This window comes from Echinops telfairi, unplaced genomic scaffold (assembly GCF_000313985.2).
Source record: "Echinops telfairi isolate 266 unplaced genomic scaffold, ASM31398v2 ScPeMD7_5592;HRSCAF=6446, whole genome shotgun sequence".
NCBI lineage: Eukaryota > Metazoa > Chordata > Mammalia > Afrosoricida > Tenrecidae > Echinops > Echinops telfairi.
This window is the reverse complement of record NW_022109491.1, coordinates 21,492,807-21,498,609: the sequence shown is the minus strand read 5'-3', so window position 1 is coordinate 21,498,609 and position 5,803 is coordinate 21,492,807. Positions and strand designations below refer to the sequence as shown.

The following is a 5,803-nucleotide window of genomic DNA, read 5'->3' as shown; positions in this document are numbered from 1 at the left end:
AACTCTATGTAAATATACCAATGGTGGATAGTAGTTGGCAGTGCAGTCCTTCTACTAATGACTCCCGATATGCATAAAAAATAAGAGTACAACTTGCTCCACACAGTTGAGAATGCTAGAAGCAGGAACAAAAGACCAGAAAACATACCTGATCCCAAAATGTCCTTACCTGGCAACCAGAAGACTGGGGAAAAAAAACTGAACAAAAGCATTGTAAATTAGGAGGCAGAGTGGTGTGTGTATGTGTGTGTGTGTGTTTAATCTGCTAACCAAAGCAAATAAACAAAATATTGCAAAATAATTGGGATTGAAGCAAACCTAGTAGCAGGAAAATTCTGTTGAAAAGGCATCGCAAGATGGAGATACGCCTTGAAAATGATGGATGGCAAACAAAAGAACCACTGCCTCGTCACCACACCCTTTGGTTGTCTTCATTCAAATTCACTGTCAGTTGATCCAAAAGAGAATAGCTGTAGAGTAAGCACGCATGAATATAGGTCCTAATCAGTTCTACATATTATAATTCTGTGCAATTTACTTAAACCTTCAGTTAAATTCCATTTTCCTCAATCACATAGATGGCTCTGGGAATTAAAACAATGTGAGCTATTATCTTTGCTAATAATGTATCATTCATCTAGTAATGTATGTTGCAACTTTATTTTCTTCAAAAATAAAATAAAATAGTGCTTAAGTATACAGACCAAATTCTCTCTTACAGACTCCCTTTTATTCTACCTACTCCAGTCAACTCCCTCCCTCAATGTGTTTTAAATACTGAAGGAATATTTATGCTCCATAGAGCCTAAGCTTTCCCTACAATACTCTTTTCCAAGATATCTGTGAATCTTATTTTTTAAATCATTTTATTGGGGACTCGTACAACTCATCACAATCCATCCATCCATCCATTGTGTCAAGCACATTTGTACATTTGTTGCCATCATCGTTCTTAAAACTTTTTTTTCTCAAAACATTTTATTTCTACTTGAGCCCTTGGTATTAGCTCCTCATTTTCCTCCTCCCCCAACCCTCCATCCCTCAAGAACCCTTGATAATTCATTAATTTTATTATTTTGTCATGTCTTACACTGTCCGATGTCTCCCTTCACCCACTTTCCTGTTGTCTGGCCCCAAGGGAGGAGGCTATATGTAGATCATTGTAATATCTGTAAGTTTTATGCCTTCTAATTTCCCAAAGATCATTGATCAAATCTGACATACTCTACTCACTCTGATATTTTACTTTATCTTTTTATTACCCATCTCCTACCATGAGAATAGAAGCTTCATACAAATAAGCTTTTTGTTTACTTTTCTTACTGTTATATACTCAAGACCTGGAACAATATCTGAAACTTAGTACCAAATAAATCAAACTCACTGCCATCAAACTGATCCCAATTCATAAACCAAAAGGGCAAAGTCACTGTCATTGAGTCAATTCTGTCTCACAGTGATCCTGTATAACAGCGTAGAACTTGCCCTTATGTGTTTCTAAGACTGCAAATCTTCTTGGGAGTAAAAAGCTCTACTTTCTTCCACAGTGCAGCAGGTAACGGTTTCAAACTGGTCAGCTTGTGCTACTAGTGCACCTACCCCAACTCATCATGACTGTATGTAAGTTATCTGAGGCTGTTTTTATTGTTGTTGTTTTCAGAGGCTGTAAATCTTTATAAGAGTAAATAGCCTCTTATTTCTCCTTTGGAGCAGCTGGTGGGTTTGAACTGCCACTCATGTGGCTAGCAGTCTAAAACACCTGACAGCGTTGAGGGCTCCCTTCTGAAAATGTATAGGGGCCCAATAAATACTCGTCAAATGACATTATTAGTTATGGCTCACTCCCAATGGTGTGTTGGTAAACCTGCTCTCCAATGATTAAAAAGGAAAAAGAAAGCAAGCCTAATTTGTAGTGTTGGTTGCTGCCAATAGCATCAATAGTATCATTATGGCTCAATTAGGAGCCCTGGTGGTGCCATGATTAATGCCTTTGGTGATTCAAATAAACAAAATGCTCCAAAAAAAACCTGAAAACAAAACAAAACCAAATAAATAAACCAAGCCAAAACACCTTACTGTCATCAAGTTGATACTGAGTCACAGTGACTTTTTAACGAGCTCCTGAATCAGAGAAAACACCGGACAACCTGTTGCTGTGACTACCACAGTTTAGAATGCTATGTTAGACTAGGTTCTCTTGTAAAGTTGATATATGTATATATAAAGAAAGATTATTTCATGGGATTGGCTCACCCAGTTATCTCTTGACTGATCTCTATCTTCCAGGAACGATACAGCCAAGATTGGCAGGACTGATGACAGGCTTTTGGCTTCTGAGGTGACTGAATCCAAGGACAGTCTACAGATAAGATAGCTCACTGGTGACTCCTAGAATCAGCAGGCAATAAGGTCTGCTGCTAGCTCAAATCCAGATAAAACAGCAGATTCAGGATCCACAAAGAGCTAGCAGGCTTTACTATATTTTGGAAACAGGCCACACCCTTGAGGAAACTCACTTTCCTTTGATCCACTATTCAAAGCAGATCTCATCCTGAAGCTCATCATGGATTGCATTATAATATAATCATGGGGGAGGACTACATCATACTGCTAAACCACTGAGAATTACGGCCCAGCCAAGTCGCCCTTACCCATAACTATCACCGAGACTATGGAGCAGTGCAACTCAGAATCCGCTGCATGGCACACAACAACATGGACTACAGTATTTAAGGCAACCAACAATGTAGCACCTTGCTCACAAATTTCCGGAATAACTAACCATTGGCTCTTGCAAGCCACTATGCAAGTACTCCACTTCATGGCTGTGGCACAGAGCAAGTAATTCAGCCATCAGTTTATCTGTCTTTGAAATGGGGAGAGTAATAAAATATGCTTTGTAAAATTGTGGTGCAAGTTAAATGAGTTAATAAAAGCAACTGCTATAATTCTAACTGGCAGCCTTTTCTTTTTTTGCATGTGTACATTTTGCACATTCTTCCCCACCACCACCCACTCTACCTGCCCGAGATAGGAATTCAACTGGGTTCAAATGGTTCTCAAGCTTGCAACCTTAAAAAAATAAAATAAAATAAAAAGATTGCAACCTTACAGGTCTGTCTAAATAAGATAGGCTGGATGAACAATCTGGAGGAGAAAACAACGGACTGATAGTTCTTGGGGGACATGGGAGAGGGAAGGTTGGGGGAAAAGGTAGTGGTGTTAACAACCCAGGGACAAGGGAACAACAAGTGATCCAATTTGATGGTGAGGAGGGTGTAGGAGGCCTGGTAGGGTGTGACCCAGGGTAATATAACCCAGAGGAATTACTGAAACCCTAATGAAGGCTGAGCATGATAGTAGGACGTGAGCCAGTCAGGGTGCAGTGTATCAATGATGAAACTTACAACTTTCCTCTAGTTCCTAAATGCTTCCTCCCACCAGTATCATGATCCAAATTCTACCTTACAAATCTGGCTAGACCAGAGGAAGTACACTGGTACAGATAGGAACTGGAAACACAGGGAAAAGCAGATGATCCCTTCAGGACCAGTGGTGTGAGTGGCGATACCGGAAAGGTGGAGAGGAGGGTGGGGTGGAAAGGGGGAACCAATTACAAGGATCTACATGTGACCTCCTCCCTGGGGGACGGACAACAGAAAATGGGTGAGGGGAGACATCTGACAGAGCAAGATATGACGAAATAATAATTTATAAATTATTAAGGGTTCATAAGGGAGGAGGGAGGGGGAAAATGAGGAGCTGATGGCAGGGATTTAAGTGGAGAGCAAATATTTTGAGAATGATGAGGGTAACAAATGTACAAATGTGCTTTACAAGATTGATGTATGCATGTATTGTGATAAGAGTTGTATGAGCCCCTAATAAAATGATTTTTTAAAAAGATTGCGACTTTAGACAAATAAAGACATCTCTGAGCCTCAGTTTTTCAACAGTAGAATGATTATAATAGGACTTTTTTTAAATAGGACTTTCTTTAAAGGGTGAATATTAAATGAAATAATGAATGAAAAGTTTTTAGCACAGTTTTTGACACATAATAAGTATGCCATAAATATTGCTTTTTTCCTCAAAAAGTGTTAAAAATTTTGGAGTAGCATAGGAAAAAAAGAGAGGCCAAGGTAGGTGTGTGTAGTAAAAAGTAAGGATAAAAGGAAAATCTGGAAAATCTTTAGGAATTTTAAGTGTGACTTCATTCTTCCATCTTCTCTGGGGGGTTTTTGGCGGTCAATTAAAGGTTTTACCAAGACTTGTGGAGAGCAGCGGACAGAAGCTCTGAGGGATGAGGAGAGTTCAAAGTGGACAGGACTCGACACTACAGACTATTGAAAAGCTTAATTACTTGCGTTTTTACTAAGCATTTGGTTTCTACTTTAGCCAGGTAACCGAAGGTTTCTGGTTCTAGTTTACTTCCTGTAATAGGACAGTTCCCCTGGAAACAAAAGGCTGGTGGTGGAAATAGGATTTAGACACTGTGATTTAAAACAAACAAAAACAAAAAAACTGTTTTGGAAAAATATCATAAAGGCCTGAAAATTGCTTAGGAAATAACCCCACACCCCACAAAAAAACACTGTGACAGGCTTCCAAAAGTTCAAGTGAAAAAAAAAAAAAAGTTCAAGTGAAAATAGGAATTCAAAACAATCCACCCTAGCGCTGGGAGTCTTGGCACCGCCAACTTCATCCCGCTAGGAAGCTCAGCAGCCACCGAAAGAGCCAGAACGGCATGATGAACAGCACAAAAAGGCCACTTCGGCACAGCTTTGAAAGCCAACCCCTTTCCAGGCGCTTCCAGATGCGAAGGGAATTGTGTTGCAAAAAAACAAACGGCGAAATTCCACCATTAGGAAATATGTCTAGCTCATTAAGAATGGCGAGAAAATCACAGCCCTGTGCCCCACGACGGTGCTTGAATTTTACTGAGGAGAAAGATGAAGATCTGGTGGTAGTTGGTGACATTCCTGGAGTCCGTTTGAAGGTTGTCACAGTAGCTAATGTGTCCCTTTTGGCCTTGTACAAAGGCAAGAAGAAAAATACAAGATCGTAAGTTAGTTTGTTTGTTTAAACCATTTTATTAGGGGCTCTTTATTCATTTAATCATTTTATTGGGGGCTCATATAACTCTTATCACAGTCCATATATACATCAACCTTGTAAAGCACATTTGTACATTCATTACCCTCATCATTCTCAAAACATTTGCTCTCCACTTAAGCCCCTGGTATCATCAGCACCTCAGTTTTCTCCCTCCCTCTCCGCTCTCCCCTCCCTCATGAACCCTTGATAATTTATAAATTAATATTTTGTCATATCTTAGACTGTCCGACGTCTCCTTTCACCCACTTTTCTGTTGTTTGTCCCCCAGGAAGGAGGTTCTATATAGATCCCTGAAATCAGTTCCCTCTTTCTACCCCACCCTCCCTCCACCCTCCTGTATCACCATTCTCACCACTGGTCCTGAAAGGATCATCTATCCTGGATTCCATGTGTTTCCAGTTTGTATCTGTATCAGTGTACATCCTCTAGTCTAGCCAGATTTGTAAGGTAGAATTGGGATCATGATAGTGGGGGGGCGGTTGGCACAGGGGAAGCATTTAGAAACTACGGGAAATTATGTTTCATCAGTGCTATACTGCACCTGACTGGCTCATCTCCTCCCCAAGACCCTTCTGTAAGGGGATGTTCAGTTGCCTACAGATGGGCCTTCGGTCTCCACTCCACAGTTCCCCTCATTCACAATGATGTGATTTCTTTTTCTTTGATGCCTGATACCTGATCCCTT

At 40.3% G+C, this 5,803-nt stretch overlaps 1 pseudogene; it reads left to right on the top strand.

The window, feature by feature from the left end:
- The window catches only part of LOC115871341, a 7,352-nt pseudogene extending 2,284 nt beyond the window's left edge, over positions 1-5,068 (top strand).
- The last annotated feature ends 735 nt before the right edge of the window (positions 5,069-5,803 follow it).